Below are 22165 nucleotides of genomic sequence, written 5' to 3'. Positions count from 1 at the left end.
CCAAGGTGGACCGCAGACTCAAGGTTGGGAATCCTGAGATAAAAACTTATGAGGGCACACAAGTAAGAGTAAGCCGCTGGTCTGCATTTTATGTCCCTAAATTAAGTCATAAGACAATCCAGAACAGACATTTTTAAAATCTTCAACAATAATTTAAAGTTCTCGGTACAATGTTCTACAGAGCTGAAAAAAAATAATTCTTGACTCTCTGAAGCAGCATTACCTGTCTCAACAACCAAGGAACTGCTTTTGACCAAAAATCCAGAGCAACTCCCAAATGCTATGAACAACATATGACAAATCCCAGTAACCAATCCTATCCGCAGGGTTCACATGGTCAGAACCAGAACACCAAGAACAATGAGAGAAGCACAGCAGTATTCAGCCTCTAAAAAAAACTTCGTTCCTGAGAGAAAGGTTCTTCATAAATAAAAGTACTAAAATTAACTGTGTACTGACTAGCCATATTTAGTTAATTGCACTGTGATCCTCCCAGGTACTATTTTTTCTTCAAGAAAATTTTATAGACACATTAACATTGTTATTCATAACAACTTGAAATTATCCATTGAAACACTAAATAAGAGCTGAGATCGTGAATTTGAAAGACTCTTAGAGCTAGTTATAGCAGAAGCTACTGCGGTGGTTGGGAAAGTTAGACTATAAGCAATTATGTTTAACCTTTAATGCAACAATTGTAAAACTTACTGTGACTCACTAGTGACTGATTAAGATGTTCGGGTGTCAATGCCAGATAAGAAGTGTCTAATCTCTCCCAATATTAGAGCTACAGTATTCTAACCACTTTACAAATAGCTTCTGCAATTCACTGGGCACCCATTATTGAATTTTCCAAAACCTTGCTAGAATATTCTCTTTAGGGCTACCATCATGCCTCTTTAGAGGAAAAGTCTTTAATTGGAAGTCTTTGGTGACTATGGCAATTCAAGCAAAATGACTTGAATAGGAGCCAAGATAGACCTGCTCATACTAACTTCTTCTGTCTGAAAGATAGCAGTACTATGTGATTCCAATGTGTTCAGGGTGTTCCTCTTTCATTCTTATTCCAGGTAAGTGTATTATACCATCGAAATTATTAAATCTCCAGCAGGGGGCGGCCGGTTAGCTCAATTGATTAGAGCATGATGCTTCTGACACCAGGGTTGCCGGTTCGATCCCCACATGGGCCACTCTGAGCTGCGCCCTCCACAACTAGATTGAAATAATTACTTGACTTGGAGATGATGGGTCCTGGAAAACCACACTTAAAATAAATAAAAGTTAAAGAAAACCTCTAGCATACCTCCCTCAGAGACTTGGGGGTCTTGCTTCTGAAATTCAAGGCCACATCCTCCACGTGTCACTTCTGTCCTCAAATAGTAAAGACTTAGTAGACCCAGTAGAACCTCCAGGGTCCTCACTTTTTCTTTTTATCTAAATAGTTAAAACTTAAAATCTCAGTATTTTTATCAGAAATTTCTTGATGGATGTACCCATTTAAATAAAAATTTAAAGAACGTGACTCACTAGAAAATCCTAAAGTATCTTTCATTGTGCTATCTTTATGATAGGTTGCTACCAGTTTCTTTTTTAACTTATTATAGAATGAGACCAATCTTCCCCTCATCTCTGCAGTTAATTAAAGGCTCTTCTTGCTCCAACTATCATCACCTGCTGGCCCAGCTGCCTGAGAGGAAAGCATCAGAGCACTGACCCAGTGAGGTGTCAAATGTCCAATTAAATTACCAATAATTCTTATGCTATCTCTCCTCGAGACAATTCATATTCAAGATATCTTGCACATTTGCATCAAAATGAAATTGACCTACACTCTAAGGCAGGGAAATATATCTATCCCAAACTTACCCTCTTATCCTCACCTTAATTCCAGTTTTCATGAATAATCTGTTCAATCAAAAGAGTAGGGAGGGGGTGGCCGGATGGCTCAGTTGGTTAGAGCACGAGCTCTCAACAACAAGGTTGCCAGTTCAATTCCCGTAAGGGTTGGTGGCCTGCGCCCCCTGAAACTAAGATAGAAAACGGTGCCTGGACTTGGAGCTGAGCTGCGCCCTCCACAACTAGATTGAAGGACAATGACTTGGAGCTGATGGGCCCTGGAGAAACACACTGTTCCCCAATATAAAATTAAAAAAAAAAAGAGTAGGGACACAAAAATGTAATGTCACTCAACTTCTCCTACCAATCCATGAGGTAAAAGAAGTTCCCTGAGTTCTTCATCTCTACATTGCTTGCTACTGCAAGCATTCCTTTCCAATGTCCAAGTACTAGAATTAAATCTATAGGTAGAAATTTTCTCTTACTGCTTTGTCTCTGTTGAAGCTATTGGAAATATCTAGCTTCTTTTTACCTCAACCAGCTTTGTGCTCTCAGAACCAGATCTTTCCCCCTCAGCTCTTTTAAATATCATCATCCTTTTATTCACTCTAACATGGAAAACATAGTCTTTAAAATGTAGGTATTTGTTTCTTCTCCTGCTAATGTATTGAATGGATTTGCTGCTATTTACATAAACATTGATATTAATTTCTGATCCTGTTTCACAAACTCGTTATCAAAGGTAAATAAGATGCTGGAAGGAAATCAATAGGTTCTATGTTATGATATTTACATATTAGAATGTAAAACACATAAATTATGTATTATTCATCTATTTACAAACTTAAGGGGCTTTGGGTATGAACACGCTTAGTACTATCAATTCACACATATAACCTAACCCAGGAATCAAACACACTGTTAATCATCCTGGCACAGCCATTGTAGAAAACTGTAAATAATAACTAAAAATAACTATAAATATAACTATTATGTTATAATAACTACAAGTATACTAATTATAACAATCGTGAACAGAGTAGCCTTGACTCCCTCAACTCTGAAGATAATACACAGGTACTAGTACAACTATCTATACAACTTATGAAGAATATAGACCAAGATTAACTATGAAAGAAATATATGTTGCTGTCTTATAGTCAATGGCATAAACTTAAATACATGTAAAAAATTTTAAAAGATAATCATTCATCTTTACAAGAACTTTATGGTATAAATAGTATCTATATTTTACAGATAATGAAAATTAAGCTTAGTGAAGTACGTGATTTGCCCAATGTCACACAACCAGTAGGTGGCTGGGCTACATGGTACAGTAATGGACCCCCCAAAGAACTTCTCCTTATATCAGTCATGCCCAGTATATATTTTTTCTTGTGTTGCTTGTGCTTTTGACATCATATTTAAGAAACCACTGCCTAATCCAAGATCACAAAGATTGATGCCTATTTTTCCTTCTAAGAGTTCTACAGTTTTAGCTCCTATATTTAGGCCTTTGATCCATTTTGAATTAATTTTTGTATATGGTGTGAATTCAGGGTCCAGTCTCATTCTTTCACGTGTGGATATCCTGTACGAGTTAGCTTTTGTTATACAGGTCTGACAATTAAGTCCACGAACTCATCCTAGAAAAAGTGCTGCATACTTCATTGCTGAATATCAATCACTGTGGTCACCTTCGAAGTACTCCCCTTGGGAAGCTATGCACTGATGTCTAGTCCACCCTTCAAAGCAATTTTGGAACTCTTTTCCTGGTATGGCCATTGGAACTGTCGTTGTATTACCTTTGATGTGCTGAATGTCATCAAAATGTCTTCCTTTCAATATTTCCTTTATCTTTGGGAAAAGAAAGAAGTCACTGGGGGCCAGATCAGATGAGTAGGGATACAGTTATTTGTTTACTAGCTAAATACTCCCTCACAGACAGTGCCATGTGAGCTGGAGCATTGTCGTGATGCAAGAGCCATGGTGAAAAGTTCAGGTTGTCTAAGTTTTCACACAGCCTTTTCAGCACTTCCCAATAGTAAACGTGGTTAACTGTTTGTCCAGTTGGTACAAATTCATAATGATCATAATCCCTCTAATATCAAAAAAGGCTAGCAACATCGTTGCAACCAGTTCACGAACTTAATTGTCACACCCTGTACGACAAAACCAAACTTGATGGCTTAACACAATATATATTTATTGTTTCTCACAGTTCTGTCGGTCGGATGGGCAGTTCTGGGCTGGGCTGACTCACCTGATCTCTGCAATCAGCTAGAGGCTCTGTTGAAGCTGAAACTGGATGGTCTAAGATGGCCTCACTCATGTGTCTGGCAGTTGTCAGACTAGCCCCTGCAGTGGGCCTCAGCTGGGATGGATGGTTTCTGCAACAAGTTCCTCTACATGGTGTTTCATCTTCTAATAGACTTCCCTGGGTTTCTTCAGATGGCAGACTGGGGTTCCAATGATTACCAAGAGAGGATAAGCCCCATTGAGCAATAACCTTTCACACCTCTGCTTATGTCCTGTTTGCTTATGTGCCGTTGAACATGTAATGGTGGCACTGTATCTTCTATTTTGAGATTTAAACCTCTGGTGTAATTCTATTTGACAGTGTGGTTTGGCTTGGGACTTTTTGAAAGTTTTTCTTCTCCTCGCTTCCTTCCCATCCCGCAAACCTCAACAACTCCGCTATACATTTACTATGCATCCCAGTTTCAATGTTTCTGTTTGCTTCAAACCATGTGCACACCTGGCCCAGTGACTTGAAGGAAGTTTTTGCATCCATATGAGATCCACTCTGATCCCTGGGGCAGACTGGCCTCTAGGAAGTGCCTTTTCCCTGGGATTGCCTGGCCAACTTCTCTTTTCCTTTGTTCTGCCTCTTTACCTGTCTACCAGCCTCTGGGCAGCACCCCGCCCCCCACCTTTTTCTCAGGAATTGCCTAGCCAACCTCTCCTTTTCTTTGCTCTGCCCCTCCGTGCATGCCTATAAAATCTTTTGGTGATATTCAGAGGGGGAAGACAGTCTTTGTGACAGGGAGTCTTCCATTAATGCTGGCGTTTTGGAATAAACCTGCTTTTCTTTCCACCAACCTCGTCTCTCGAGTTTTGGCTTTTGTGTGGCAAGCAGCTGGACCTTTTGCACCATAACAGACACAGCAAGTCACATGCCCAAGCCGCAGAGCCAGTGTGTACTACTTCACCTCTGTTACCACACTGGGTACCTGTGTAGAGCACCCCTGAAAACTGTTAGAATGAGTTTTGTGTGAGCAAGAGTGACTCCATATTGAAGGAGCAAGAGTAACTCCATTTTGGACATGTGCAAAGAACTTTGCAGACAACACCCAATAAGGGGCCCGGTTGCTCTGGTAATTGGGTGCAACCAGCTACACACCAAGGTCTGCTACTGAAAATATGAGGATGAGGATGTCAGGGTTTCCGGCTGGCTGTCCCAATAAGGTGACATCAGGAAGGCACTCAGAACTGCACAAGAACTGAGGACTTTTGCAGCTCAGAGAGCCGGTCTCGACTGAGAGGTGACCACTCTGCCACTCTGCTCCGAGAACCCTCCACTATGCTCCGCTCTGCTCGGGCCCAACCTCTGCCGGACCCACCTCCCAGATCAGCCACCCTTCCTGGCTCCACCAGGACTCTGATTGACTTGGGGACTGGTTCGTTACTCTATTTACCTAATTATTGTATTATTCTGTGTGCTACACTGGTGTATTGATGATTGATGTTTGAGTAAAGAACATATTGAAAGGCATTTAAGATCTTGCGTGCTCTGTTCTTCGCTCATGCCATGGCTACCGCGGAGGCCTCAGTCAGTGCCAGGTAGATCCTGGGGGTCTGAGAGCCTCTTGGGGGTTAGTCCCCCTGACTTGCAGGAAGAGACTGCAGCACGGACTGTGAGCCTCACAGTCGCTCGTTGACAGTACCACATAGTCATACCAAAAATTGTGGTATTACCAATGCTTATCTCCACAACTATCACTGTTACTTTTTAGCATCAGATGCAAAATAATGTTTTGGATACAGTTCCTCATAGCAGTACTATCTGCTAGTATCTTCTTCTCAGCTGTATCTCCAGTACCTACTAGTGAGTGGCACAGTGTAGGCACTGACTGAATATCTGCTGAGTAAATGAAATTACAGGAGAACTGAGGGGGCAAAATTGGGATCTAGTTTCCATATAATAAAGAGTGGCATAATTTAAACCTAAGCCACATATCTATACCAAATGCACATTGTTCCTACTTGCTTCATGAGTTAAAGATGAAAAAGAGTTGCTGGATAATCCAGCCTATCCCGCATATTTTTTGTGGCCTTCCCTTTTACATTGGCAATATTTTCTCTAGTTTTCTTATAATTACTTTTAGTGATAAGATTTTAATCTTTTGCATTGTGGCTATATTCTACCACATAATAGAATTTGATTTAGGAAACAATTTCCCCAAATCGTACAGTAAGGCTTCTTTTATCTGTTATACTTACTTCAAAGGTTCATGTAACACTCTGGTGGCATTAAGCATCAGTGTAAAGAAGGGAAATGTTAAGATCGTCATGTTTCAGATTTTTTTAAAAATGTGGATCCTGGCTAGTAGAATTGGATAATTCTAACATTTGAAAGCACTTAAGACATTTTGGTCCATTTGTCTGATTTCACCTAGTACTCTATTCTACTCAAACCAAAAGGGGTGAGCCCACCAGGGGCGGGGGGGAATGTGGTCCACGAATGACCTCAGATAGATAGATAATCGCCTCTTTATCTCTGTTACTGTGAGATTTGACACACATTGGATATTCAGGCGCACTTTAAGGGTATACTGAGAGTCAGCCAGAGTATAGTACAATGGCACATCCCTATGAATAAAAGGAAATAATTCTAGAGGGGCAAACTTCCCAGAATGCCACAGCTATCAATTGATAGGGTGGCTCAGCTGGACATTATCTAACATTATAAAGGCAAGTAGTCCAAACCTTAGGTGAAGTCTGTGAATGTGACAATTCATAATTATGGCCATCACCGATTTTTTTTGTAGCACTACATAGTGTTCAAAGCATTTCACATGCATCATCCCAAACTTGGCTTATAATGGCCACGTCATATTAAATTGGTTTCTGTAGATGTTCTTTTCAGGTGCTCTAACCTTTCTTCTTGATGTTCTTTATAGACAGTTCAGTCCTTGTCACCCTGGATGGCAAGGTATCAAGGATTCTCAACAATATTTGCTATAATGCTTTCAGAATCTTTTGAAAGTAAATGCCTCAGGCTATTCATTTCACAGCTATCTCAGATCCATCCTGACACATAACTTAGAAAGACATTCTGTTATATTTCTCAGAAATTATTGTCGTTTAATATCTTACTTGCATCAGCACCACCTGTGCCTTGCCCACACCACCGGCACCCACAGATGAAAAATTTCAATGGTAAAGAAATGACTTCTAAAGTTCAAAAGAATGTGTTTGTAAGGTAATTTACAACTTTAAAGTGGCTTCACATATAGTACCTCATTGGGCATATCTGCTCTGAGAGACATAAAATTGTAAGTACATCGCAAATTGTACCACTTTCCTAATCCTCTCAGTGTCTCCCAGCATAGCTTCCTAAAAATTCAACAATTTTTATTCAACAATTCAACAATTATTTAGTTTATGTCGTGTAAGTTTCTACATGATATCATTAAGAAGATAATTTGATTGTTTTAAGTATACTATTATTCTATTATAAAATGTGGGTTTCCAAATAGCTACTTGAAATATATTAGTGAGTTTTAAAGTGTGGATCCTGGAAAAGCTATATCAGAACCTTATGAATAACTTTTTAAAAAACTTTAATGTGTCACAAATACCTATATGTGGTTGCAAATGCAGATTCCTAGGCCTACCCCTAAACCTAATAAATCAGACTCTCTGGAAGTGAGGTCATGGGATCTGAAATTTTAGCCACCTAGGGGGTTGCTATACATCCCAAAGTCTGAGAATTACTGCCTAACAATGAGCTGGATTTATTTAGGGTTCCCACTGCAACTTAAAAGCAAATTCTGTGCCTTTAGAAACTGCAACAGCTCTTAAAGGCAATTAGCATACCATTTAGCAAGTAACTCAGATCTAGGCAAAATGAACAATGGGATTTAAATTATCATTAAGACATATTTCTGTGCAATGCCCTGTACTTGGTGCTCTAAAAACTGTAGAAATTGACACAACTTCATAATAAATATTCAATCTGTAATGATGAGCTCTGTCAATTTTAGAAAAGATAAATGTAGAGTTTAATTAGAAAATAGATGTCTCTCTGAATGTGAGGTGAAAGCTGGATAAAGTGCATTTCTGTCTGCTTCATAAGGCACTATTCAAGATATGTCATTGTTATAATTTGAAAAGTATTATTCAGAAAGAAGACAGATTTCAGTTCAGTAGCTTTGACTATAAGACCAAGAAATAAAAAGCCAAATAGATGAAGGCTGAGTCACAAATGACTGAATTTAAAAATTATCACATATCTTTAAAGTTAGCTAAAGAATTATAGCCAAATCTCAATTTGCTTCTCAACAAAATGATAGGCCGAGGGATCTTTACAATATAAGATATTTCTCTTGATGTAAACTTCAGTGAAGAAGTTTCCTATCGCACGGTGCTTGGCTTGTATCGCTTCTCTATGAATTATGTTCTAATATTTTGAGATTACTGAGAATGTCAAAATAATATTGATTTAGATGTATTGTCTTCATGTCTTTCATGAGTTTAAAACAGCCCATTCTTTAGGAGAGCAATCAGCTGACATGAGTCTGACTCAGAAAAGAAAGAATTTTGTCCCAGGGAGTTGCAAGAAAGTTATTGCAAAATTCACCTGTAAATCTAGTATGCAAGGTTAGGTCACATCCTGTCAGCTGAAGGCAGTAAGGAGCAGATATTTGGACCAACTTTGGTGAAGGCTGGGCCAGATAATGGTAGACGTTTAGATTTAATTCACTGTACAGAGGTAGCAGTTAGTTCTTGCCACAATAACACTTCATAACAAACACCACAAAACTTCAGTGGCCTACAACAGTGTTTATTGTTCATATGTCTGGAGTCACCTGCTGACCTTGTCTGAGGATCTCCATCCTCAGCTTGGATGATCAGAGCAACTCAGTTTAGTCTACATGTCTCTCATTATCCAGAAGGTCAACCCAGGCATATTCTTATGGCAATGGCTAAGGTACAAAAAAGAGCAAGTGCACATACGCAAGGGCTCTGGAGACTGGTACAGTCACTTTCACCATATACTGTAGGTTGATGCAAGTCATAAAATCAGTACAGATTCAAGGGGTGGGAAAATAGACTGTGCAACTTCAGTAAGAGGAACTGCAAGCTCTCATGGTAAAGGGCATGAATATAAGGAGGGAATTAAGAATTGAAGTCATCATAGGTTTTTCCCATTGGACGCAATATCGAGTTCCCACTCTCTATAGATACCATGCTATGCAATGTGGATAATAAGAAGCATAAGACCTGACAGTGATTCTCAAAGAGAGAGCTTGTTAAAACACAAATTGGAGGGTAAGGGGGTTGGGGGGTGGGAGATGAGGGTAGGGGGGATCAAATATATGGTGATGGAAGGAGAACTGACTCTGGGTGGTGAACACACAATGTAATTTATAGATGATGTGATACAGAATTGCACACCTGAAATCTATGTAATTTTACTAACAATTGTCACCCCAATAAATTTAAAAATAAAAAATAAAAATAAATAAATAAAAAAAAAACACAAATTGCCAGACCCCCATCCCCATCCCCCGAGTTTCTGATTCAGGAAGTCAGGAGTGGGTGTGGGGTGAAACCTAAGAGTTTTCATTTCTAGTGAGTTCCCAGATGATGCTGAAGATGCTGATCCAGGGACCCTACTTTGAGATATAAATTTGGAACCAATGGGAACTTACTAGGATCATAAGACGACCAAGGGGGATTGATATTGATAGGAAAGGCAACATGAAGTGAGGTGGGAGAATTGAATGAGATCATTTCCCAGATTAGCAAACAGCTCATTCAGAATAAGCAGGTTCATCAGGAGCCTTCACTGATCCCTTTGCATTATCTGATTTAACTGCCCCAGGTAGCCTAGCAAACAACATAGAGTGGGGAATTAATGTCTCTTAAAAGTCACACACAAAACTCTACACTGGCAACAAATTTTGATAGCATCATTTTATTGGAAAAATTAAATAAAATAAAGGTTTGAGATACCCATCACACTTTAAGTCAGTAAAAACACTCAGCTTCTTCTATGGTCAAATTAGCCACAAGTTGTAAGACAGAGATAAGCACTAAGAACTCATATTGTGTGTGAGCTTTCCCTATTTTAGCCCTAATTTCTGCCGGGACATGACAATAATAGTTAATGGGTTATTTATGAGGGTGGAGAAATTATAATGAAGCAATGAATAAATGAGATTTTAACTGTGGGGAGAGTAGGAAAACGCTGTTAAACTCTTTTCAGGGGATCAGTGAAATATTAGGTTGGTGCACAAGTAATTGCGGCTTTTGCAATTATTTTTAACCTTCTAAACCACAATTACTTTTGCACCAACGTAGACAACAAATAAAGATAATGTGATAAAATGCAAAGTTTTGAATATTGAGATTAATGTGAGGCTTAGCTTAGCCTGACACCATAGTTAAGTACGGAACAGAAAGAACGAGTTCATAAACTATTATTAAGTGTATGAAAAGCAGATTACAGCAGAGTAGTATTCCATTGTGTATATATACCACAACTTCTTTATCCATTCATCTTTTGAACGACACTTTGGTTGTTTCCATGTTTTGGCCACCGTAAATAAAGCTGCAATGAACATTGGAGCGCGTATATCTTTACGGTAAATATTTTCAGATTTTGGGGGTATATACCCAGCAGAGGGATTGCTGGGTCATATGGTAATTCCATTCATAATTTTTTGAGGAACCTCCACATTGCCTTCCATAGTGGCTGCACCAGTCTGCATTCCCACCAACAGTGTATGAGGGTTCCTTTTTCTCCACAGCCTCTCCAAGAAAAGATGAAATAGTGCCATTTGCAACAACATGGATTGATCTTGAGATTATTATGCTAAATGAAATAAGTCACACAGAAAAAGTCGAGAACCATATGATTTCACTAATATGTGGGATATAAAACTGAAAGCAACAGACAGCCAGATGGCCCAGTTGGTTAGAGCATAAGCTCTTAACGAAAAGGTTGCCGGTTCAACTCCCTCATGGGATGGTGGGCTGCGCCCCCTGCAACTAAAATTGAAAATGGCCACTGAACTTGGATCTGAGCTGCACCCTCCACAACTAAATTGAAGGACAATAACTGGACTTGGAGCTGATGGGTCCTGGAAAAACACAGTTCCCCAATATTCCTCAATTAAAAAAAAAATTTTAAAAAAAACACCTGAAAGCAACAAAGGAAGAAGACAAACAAATAAAGAAACAAAAGCTCATAGACACAGAAAATAGTTTAGTGGTTACAAGAGGGTAAGGGGGTGGGGGGTGGTAGATGAAGGTAAAGGGGGTCAAATATATGGTGATGGAAGGAGAATTGACTCTGGATGGTGAACACCCAATGTAATATATAGATGATGTATTACAGAATTGTATACCTGAAATCTATGTAACTTTACTAACCATTGTCACCCCCAATAAATTTTAATTTAAAAAACAAAAAAAGAAAAACAGAGTACATTTTTTTAAAAAGGAAGGAAAGAAGGAATGAAGGAAGGAAGGAAGGAAAAAAGGAAGGAAGGAAGGAAGGAAGGAAAAGGAAAAAAGAAAAGGAAGCTTCTTCGGAAAGTGTACAGGCAAATATCAAAAGTGAATCAGTATTTCCAAATCCCTATCTTTGCAGGCATCTTTAACCTAGTACTAACTGCAACAACAAAAATGAAAAGGTACAAAGAACATATGAACTCATTCAATATTAACCTTCTTAGTGTCTCTAAGAGCTCATTTCAGAATTGGAATTAATACAATAGATAAGGGACCAAAAGAGAAGGAGGCATGTTTTCAAGGTTTTAAACCTTTTCTTTATTGATCCCCAGTCCTTATACTTAATCTTAAATGAAAAAAAAGTTTCTATAACTGAACTAAAGGGCAAAACAATTTTTTTGGAATACATACAAACCTGCTATGCTAATGCAGATTTCAGTGGAACATTTTGCAAATTTATATAATAAAGTATAGCATGTGAGTATGAATTAAATAACGTAATGATCATTAAGTGGTATTTATTCAGCCATAAATATCCATTTGCGTACCTGAGTTCAAAGATGAACTAAAGTCTTAGAATACAGTCGTTTTCACATTGAGGGAGATGTCTCACTCTTCATCATCATTAATTCCCCAGACCACAAAAACACATTGAGAATTGAATTCCAATTTGACTGAGATGATCAGAAGGGTATTATAATTTCACACTGAGGTTATTTTTATCCTTTTCATCTATTTGAGTGTTTTTCCTATGAAGTTCCCCCCCTCCATTTCCATCCATTACCACACACAGTGAAAATGTTCCCTAAAACCCAGGAGAATTAATAGATTATTTTTTTTATAAGTGGTTATCACACAGTTATAGTTCCTCATTTGTTTCTTCATGTTAACCCAAAAGAAAAGCTGCATAAGAGCATCTCTAAAGATAGCAAGTGGTTTTTCAGTTATCTGTGAAACTTGCTTTAAATATAAGTGGAGGGAAATCATTGGAAGTTAAGGAAAGAAAACGTGTAGAGAAAAAGACTATCAATTGAGAAATAGATATACCATGTCCTTCTCATCTATCAAAATAGGAAGATGAATTAATAGGGGCTAGGGATGGGGGTTGGAGGCAGAAATGCAAATTACAAAAAAAACCAAAACAAAACACCCAACACAATAACAACAAAATTCAGGCCAGTTTCTTAAATATCTTTTCCCAGTGATTTGACAATATGAGTCTTCAGATAAATATAATATTTTACTTAAAGGATAAAGATAATGTTGATTTCCATTAGCGTTTTCTTAAAAGTACTTTTATTTTCTAAGTTCTTTTGACCTCAGTAATGAGAATTTCAGGAATTCGTGGGATTAAAGCTCTAGGGTTAAGTTGCTGGTGATGTCTAGACAACTGGGAATTGAATTCAAATAGAAATCGGAGCCCTCATATAGATGAAAAATTTATTAAACTGGTTCCATTTTTAAAAAGACTATTAGAGTCATATAACTAGATGAACTTTTGATTCCAAAGAAGATAAATTACCTATTTGTAGTATATGAATTCCAAAGTGCAGCGCCTTGTTTTAATGCATCCAGCACACCAGTAAGCCGAATTTCACCAAAATCCAACAGAAATCTAAGTTAAGTGAGAATAATAATGCTTCTCCTCAGTATTCATTCCAGAATCTATTTATATCTAGCCCAAAAATTGTGCCACAATTTCTCTGAGTGTATTGATTAGATTCTATCACGTTCTCCCCTAGATATTTGGTCATACTGCAGAGTTATACCATCTCTGAAAACATCTGAGACTTTATGCCCAGGTTCTTGTCAATGGTAGATCACAGTTGTTAACATTGTAAAATTCCTCTTGTGGCCACTTAGACAAGAGTAGACCCTTTTGAGCCCACCATGAATTCCAACTATGTTTTTTGAGTGGTGCCAAGCTGAAATGGCCTCTGACATCAAGGAGATGTTGATATTTTTATCTGAAATTAATTCCAGGTACAACTTTCATTTCCCACTACTTTTATGTAGCAGAAAAATAGAATAATACACTCTTTCAGGGAATGCTTAAAGCTCACAAGCAGGGCAGATCAATGAAATATCCAAGTAAATATAATTAGAGTGATTGACAATAGCCTTTCCCCAATAATAATAATGGTGAAGGTTTATTACAGTTTACTATGCCCCATGCTCTATGGTAAGCATTCTACTTGCATGTTTCATTCAATTCTCACAACAATCACGTGGCAAATGTTCTTTTACTATCTTCATTTCACAAAAGTTACTGAGCATTAGAGAAATAAGTAAATTTCCTAGAGTCGTTCCTAGTCTAAGTACATGGGTGAGTTTCCTTTCCAAAAATGTCTGTCTGGTTCTCTTTAAGGCTATTAATGAAAAAAACAATACTTGAGGAGACTCCAGATGTCAGTTATAAAAATGAACTGGAACCTTCAGCAAACATAATCAGTCCAGAGGATCTACCAGAGGAGCTAGGGCTTATGGAAGTTCTTCCACTCTATAAAATTGCAGGAAACCTACAGGAAGAAGTGTATGTTTATAATAAATTCTATGGTTCTAACTTCCCCTTCCCTTAACTTCCTTTTTCCTTCTATAAATATTCCTTCATCTTGGCACGTGGTTCACAGTGTGTACGTGGCTTGCCGTGTCTGCGTGCACTGGGTTGCAACCCTTTCTTTTCCTCTGAAGGACTCCTTTTTGGTGATGAAACACCCAGTCGGTATTATTTTTCAGTTGACACCAGACAGTGAAAGCAAAACGAGTTTGAGAGCAAAAGTCTTTTCTTATTCACCATTGTGTCCTCCAATGCCCAGCTTCTGTGGTCAGGAATTTTATTATAACTAAACAGGAAATAGGACATATATAGTATTTTTATCTCTTGAATCCAGCTCCAAATCAGTAGTGCTGGATTTATTTGCACCTGGTAGAAATGAATTTGACCAAATGAACCATTTTCAACATCATTTTGTAGGGGGGGGGGATGTTATGCTGTTCACTTTCTGAAATAGTCACCTTTTCCCCTACAATTTCATAGCCAGCTTAATGCTTTTCAATCAAAAACATCAAACTTTCTAATGCCTGGTGGAACTTTAAAACACCAGAGCATCCCCACAAACAATCCATATGGCATATGCAATTGGATTGACTCATAGAAAATATTTGGCCTCTTCTCTGAGAATAGAGACAGAAAGGCACCAATAATCATTTCTTATATAAGTACTCTTTCAAGTGAAATCTACATGCTCTAACTTGCAACATACAAAGAACATTCCACTGTTCCCCAGAACTTTTCAAGTTGAACAATTTACCCCATTGCGGTGTAAGAGAGAAAAACTTTTCCCTTCTTCCCTTCTTGGTTCTTTGGCTGGCCTAATAACTAAATTGGCATAAGACAGATTAACAGGGGAAAAAAACAAATTTTAATTTTGGGGTTTTTTTTGGAGGAGACACCAAAGATACGAGGCTCTCAGCCAGGCCATTGAGGTTTACATACCATCCAGAACTAAGGAGAAGGGAGGTTTACATACCATCCAGAACTAAGGAGAAGGGGGTAGGAGTCTGGGACTTCAAAGGGGAGAAAGACAATTCACAGGGAGATGGGAAGAGCAAATGTTTGGTAAACAAATGTTTGCCATGCCCTGCAGAGAAGTATTTCTGATGTAAAAAAAAAAAAAAGTTATCTTTGGTAACAATTCTCTTCCTCCCAAAGGCTCCCGATCTAAATTCTTTTAGGCAGCTAAGGTGGGGGGTAAAGAGCTCTTCCTGAGCCTGCCAGACCTCCATTGTCTTCAGCTCAAATTACTCCGCAAGCCAAAGTGGCACATTCTGGGGACACTTGGGCTGAACCCCCTAAATTGTAAAATAAGGTATTGAAAATACGATACTCTTATGGCAAATTTTCTTTTCTTATTCTGAACTTTCCCAAGATGTACAGATAACACTTTTTTCTTTTTTAATGTGTGCAGACTAATAGATTACACATTTGGGTTTCATCGTACGTATTTTGAATGCCATTGGATAAGATGGTTTATACTGATATCTGTAAGGGGGAAAAACCCTTCCTCCAAGAGTACTAACCTAGGGTTCTATTGCTCCCACTTTTTGTCCCAACTCCAGCATTGTGTATGCTTGCTTCCATCATAAGACTCGTCTATGACCTTAGTGGTCTTGTCTGTAAAATGAGACAATTAGAGCTCCTTGTCTTAAAGAGTTAAGAAAGTGTTCGTATCATAATTTCGTATTACTCCATTCCCCTTCTCAGTGACTCAGACAGCCAGCCACTCAACACCTTCTCATATTATTTCTTCCCCTATTGGCTTCAGTTTTGCCTCTCTTCTTTTTGCTTCCCTTTTTCTTTATTACTTCCCCATTCTTCCTCAGTTTGATTTTCTTTCCTCTTTTGGCCCTAAAACTCACTTCTCTTCCTCTCCTTGGGATCATTAAAACAAACAGCCACAGAGGTCTCTATGATCAGTTAGGTCTTCTTGACAATCATTTGCTATCAATACTCATTTGCATATATCCACCCATTCCCCACCCCCACCCTCTCCACAGAATTGATTTGATTGGACATTCAAGAATTATGAGTTTATTAGGTAATTAAAAAAATTCAGCTGAACCTAGAATTGTGCCTATGGCACAATGTGCCAATTATTTTTTAAAGTACTCTCTGGTAATTAAGGATGTACTGTTACACTAAACTGTCATTTTATTATATGGATTAATAGCATATTTCATTTAAGGTTTATTTTTTTAAACATTTCTTTTTAAAATTAAACCTCCAGTGAACCTCCAGCTGAGGAAAGACTTTATGAATCGTTTAAGTTGTGTACAATGTAACAACCTATTTTAATGAATACATGGAGTAAAATAGTCTATGGGTGGTATGGGGTGTGGGATGTTTTGTGCTCTAGTAATAGAATTCATGGAAAATAAAATGACATTTTTTTGTTGCTACCAATTCTCTCATATATGGAAACTTTATATATTTTAATTGAACACATTTGTATGCCTTCCATATCTCTATGAAAACATTTATATTATAAAAGCCTTATCAGTATTTCTGATTTCATATACTGAACCTTCCTGTAAAAATTCTGTGGGGACAAAAAAAGCAATTCACCAAGAAAATATATAAGGCAGTTGGAGACTGTGCTTTACCAGCAAAGTCTTTATAAGAAACTAGTCAGTGCCATATTTTGTGACTTGAACAGTTAAAAATCACCTAAGTTCAAAAAAATGTATAAATTCTAAGATATATTTATTTTAAAAAGTGAAGTGCCTTTAGCAAGTTATATATACAAGCAGCAAAGAAGGGTCGGTGAGTTAAAAATAGCTGGTTGGTATACAGTCGTCCCCCCTTATCGGTGGGTGATATGGTCCAAGACCCACAGTAGATGCCTGAAACCATGGGTATTTACTGAACCCAATATATCCTGGGTTCATATATACTGAACCCAATATATATGTTTTTTCTATACATACATATCTATGACAAAGTTTAATTTATAAATTAGTCACAGTAAGATTAACAACAATAACTAATAATAAAATAGAATAATTATAACAATATACAACAATAAAAGTTATGTGAATGTGGCCTATTTCTGTTTCTCTCTCTCTCAAAATATCTTATTGGACTGTACTCACCCTTCTTGTGATGATGTCAGAATGTCAGATGATACAATGCCTACCTGACGAGATGAAGGGAGGTGACCTAGAGTATACAGTGTGGATACACTGGACAAACGGCTGATTAACGTCCTGGGCAGGATGGAGTGGGAAAGCATGAGATTTCATCACGCTACTCAGAATGGTGCGCAATTTAAAACTTATGAATTTTTAATTTCTGGAATCTTCCATTTACTATTTGAAGAACATGGTTGACCAAGGGTAACTGAAACCATGGATAAGAGGGGACTACTGTAATCCTTTCCTTGCACCTGGTCCAGTTCTGTATATTTCAAATATAACCAAAAATTGGAAGTAAGCATAATTACATACATTCCATGTTACATATTTGAGGAAACCTAGAGTCTGGAGGCACGAGTATCATGCTAAGGGCCACACAGGGTGGTTCTGGTTGTTGAAAAAGCATCTACAACATACCAAAGCCTACCCCACAAAAATTCACTCTTCCTCTCATTTGTTTCAGAGTTTCACCTCTCTCCTAGTTATCTCAGGAAAGCACAGTCCTGTTTCCTTCTGTGCCTCCCAGTACAGATGGGAGACTGGCTCCTCGAGATGTTCTAGTCCCCATGCTAAAACCTTCCTGGATGTTTAATTGTTCCTGTACCATTAAACGGAAGAATGCTCTCTGGCAACTGACCAAATGCTTGACTAGGTGTTGTAGATTTGTGATCGTAAGGAGGGGAACTAGAACTAGAAAACCAGTCTGCAAATGGCAGCTCTACCTCGGGCTATGTGAAGGTACCCTTTGTCTAGTGCCCCATTAATCTTCCCCTCAAAACATTTATACCATCACTCTAACCCTTCCCCCACTGGATCTCATTCTTCTTTCTGAGAATGAAGTAGCCTAGCTCTTCATCTTTGCTCTTATCTATGAAGCTAAAATAAATGTAAGTCCTTATTTTTTAGATCCTTGCCTTTTGTTATCTGATGCCAAGCTTCTGGAAGTAAAACGTAGCAAAACAAAACAACAAAATCCTCATTTTCTCTCGCAAAAACCTCAGGTCTTGAATACCAAGAATCTGTGCCTTTAAAACCCCACATACGTTAAAGAGTTTTAAAAACCTATTTAGAAACTCAGTTAATTCTTTGGTTGTTTCTGAGATCTTCTGTGCTTTACCTTCCCTGGGGGCAAACAATTAAGTGCTTCACTGAACTCAATGGACTCAATGGAGGAAGAGTTACCAGCCGGTGAAGGAGAAAATTAATATTTATTAGTGTCAAACAAATGTCATCCCACCACACATTAGAATCTATTCAAATGGCCCTCTAGGCTGACCTGAATTAGGGATAAAGATCTGACCCAGTAACAATCACCTATAAATTTACCAATAGTGAAGGTTGATGAGGCACAAAGTCTCCACCCAATATTAATCTCCACTGTAACTAGTGATTATTGGAGCTCATCAAAGTATCACTCTGGTTGATAGTAACACAGTTGGTTGATAGTAACACAAAGTATCACAGTTGGTTGATAGTAAAAAGGAAACAATAGCTGAATTACAAAATTGTCAGAGAACTAGAGAAGGGACCATAACGTAATCCAGTCACTAGTGATTTGTCTTATCCAGAATTATCTTGCAATTATCTAGTAGGGCTTCTAAACAGATGTTGGCCACTATTTCCTCCTTTCTAATCCCCAAATTTTTATAATAAAATTCCATCAACAAGGGTTATCTGAATGAGTCTCTGCATCTTGTATCATGAAAGAGCTTAAATAATTCTGGCTGGTTCTAAATCCATTATTCTAACACAGTACCTCAGTGAAGCTTATGTTCACATACCATGTGGCCCACCTATGGTAGACCATTAAGAAGAATGGCTCAGAATTTATTCATGTCTCCCTGTGTACCCACACCTCAAATAGCATAATACTCTTTTTTAAAAGTTCAAAAATAATGAAAACTAAATAATATATATTTAAATTATTGTGTTTAAAGTAAGAGTACGATAAATACCAAATGCAGGATAGTGAATAGAGGGGAGCGGTAGAAGCAGGGGAATGCAATAGAGAAGGAACTTATGAATAGTAAGCTAATTTTAAGGATCTCTTCTTGGATTGGTGGTAGGTTCCTAGGTGTTCATTATGTAATAAACAAACAAATGAATGAATACCAAGCATAAATTAGTAATGATAATACATCATAAAACAATAATTATGTTGTAGGGACCTGGCCCGCAGGCAGATGAGCTGGCAGACAGACAAGGTCTCCCGGCTCCATGGGAACGCCACTTATCAGACAGCCCGTTCTGTACACTCACAGGCAGTCAAGGTCTCCTGGCTTTTGGGGACGCTGTGTGCATATGAGCAGGGCCTGCCGGATGATTTCTCCCATGAAATGCTCTTTGTTTTGCTGTACTATATAACCTTGCTTCTTCTCTGCCTCTGTGGGGATCACTACTCCTCTGGCGGCCGCCACCAGAGACTCCCCGGTCAGTAAGTCTCAATAAGCCTATGTCCGCACTCAGTCACCTGATGTGTTCTTTGGACTTATGGCTTCTCAGGCACAAATCTTGGAATAACTCGGACTCTGTCCAAACATATGTTCAATCAATTTTGTTCAACTGAGGCTCCACAAAAATTAATTAACTAAACAATGGATGGCAATGTTATATAATAAATGCAAATACAAAAAGAATCAGGATCCTAGTCTTAATATATTAGTTTAAGTGAAATTCAGGGCATAAGTTTTAAAGGAGACAAAGGAAGTCATCTTATAAAATTAAACGGCAAAATTCACAATGAAGATATAATACTTAGGAATATCTATACATTAGATAACATAGTGGTGGGGAGGAGGAGAATTCCACCCCCCTTCTTTAGCTCTTACTGTTGGACTTGTTAATGGACACTAGCTTAACAGGAGAAAAAAAACAATTTAATATGTGTGCATGGGAGAATCACAATGTGGTGCTCAGATCATAAAATGAGGCTCAAAGAAATGATCCAACTAGGCACCTTTCTCATATTTTTTAGATAAACAATAAACTTGTGAGAAATTGACAGGACAAAAAAAGTTAGTGCTCAGATCAAGCTAATCTGTATATAAATGTCTAATCACTATGCTGTACACCTGAAAATAATATAATATTGTATATCAACTGTAACTGAAAAATAAATTTCCAAAAAAGAAAGGAATCTAAGCCCGGTATGGGCTTAGGTAGTGAATTAATAAAGGCGTCATCACAAGGTTTGTTTATACAGGCTTTTGCAGCTCTGGATTTCCTAATATAAATCTTGTGATAAGGGTGTCTCTCAATTCTCAGGAGAAGGGAGGGCATCTGTCACATGATTTATCTCCTGCTTTTTGGGGGACAGAGGAGAGTCAAAGAGCTCTTCCCACTCCTGCAGTTTCTCAGGTGATTTTAGTTTGAAATAATTAATATGCCATTGTGGGGTGTCATGCGGGTGAGGGAAGGGAGAGGAAGAGGCATGTCCTGGGTCCCTACAATAACAAAAACATTCGTAAGGCAAATACTACAAATAATAAAAGAACAAAGAGACAGACTAACACTGGTAATAGGAAATGTTAATTCACCTCTCTTGGGCCATAACAGATCAAATGGACCAAAAAAAAATCACTAAGGATATAGCATATCAAAATAGAATATTTAATAAAATATATAAATACACCAAATACAGTACTACTAAAGAAGAGATTACAAATTCTTTTCAAATATTCATTCTTAAAAATCTTAAAATGTTCTTTAAAATCAACAATATGTTAGTCACAAAGAAAGTCTCAACAAACTGCAAAATGTAGAAATAGGACAAATAATATAACATTTCTCTGATGTAATACATCTAGACCTTAATAACAAAACCAAGAAAGAAAAGCCCTTATTTATTAAAAATTTTAAAATACTTTCATATACCAGTTGAGTCAAAGAGGAAATGCTAACCAAAATTGCAGAATATCTAGAAAATAATCATTAAAAATTATGTATCAAGACTTATGGAATATAACTTGAAAGAAGACAATAAATAATTAAAATATTTCATTTATTTTGCTTAACATGTGAGAAGAAAAATCACAACAAAGGAAAAAAATAATAACAATAAGATGAAAATTATAAGGATAAAAGCCAATGTTGATAGCATGAATAATTCAAAACTATCTCTTTATTAAGAATAATGAGATAGATAACCTTTGAGTTAACCAAATCAAGAAAAGGGCAGAAAGACGGGGATATGACAGACAGTTTGGGGAATATAATCAATAATGTTGTAAAGATTATGTGGGGTGCCAGATGGGTGCTGGAGTCATTAGGGAGATCACTTTATAGACTGTATAGATGCCTGACCACTGTGCTATATACCCGAGGCTGAAATAGAATAGTATTGAATATCAACTATAATTAATTATATATATATATATATGGTCACAGGATGTGGAGTACAGCACAGGGAATAGAGTCAATGGAATTGTAACAGCTATATATGATGTCAGAGGGGTAGTAGATTGGGGCAGGGGGTTATCACTTTGTGAGGGGCGTAAATGTCTGACTACCGTGTTCCCCCGAAAGTAAGACGTAGCCAGACCATCAGCTCTAATGTGTCTTTTAGAGTAAAAATTAATATAAGACTTGGTTTTCTTTTACTATAAGACCAGGTCTATAATATAATATAATATAATATAATATAATATAATATAATACCATACTGGGTCTTATATTAATTTTTGCTCCAAAAGACGCATTAGAGCTGATGGCCCGGCTAGGTTTTATTTTTGGGGAAATATGATATTACATTGTTTTGTACACCTGAAACTAATAAAAAACAGTAATAATAATAATAATAATAATAATAATAATAATAATAATGAAAAGGGTAGAGAACACAAATAAGAAATAAAAATAAACAAATAAGAAAGAAGCAAGGAAATTAAAA

This window comes from Rhinolophus ferrumequinum, chromosome X (genome assembly GCF_004115265.2).
Source record: "Rhinolophus ferrumequinum isolate MPI-CBG mRhiFer1 chromosome X, mRhiFer1_v1.p, whole genome shotgun sequence".
In the NCBI taxonomy this organism is placed as follows: domain Eukaryota; kingdom Metazoa; phylum Chordata; class Mammalia; order Chiroptera; family Rhinolophidae; genus Rhinolophus; species Rhinolophus ferrumequinum.
This window is presented reverse-complemented; position numbering follows the sequence as displayed.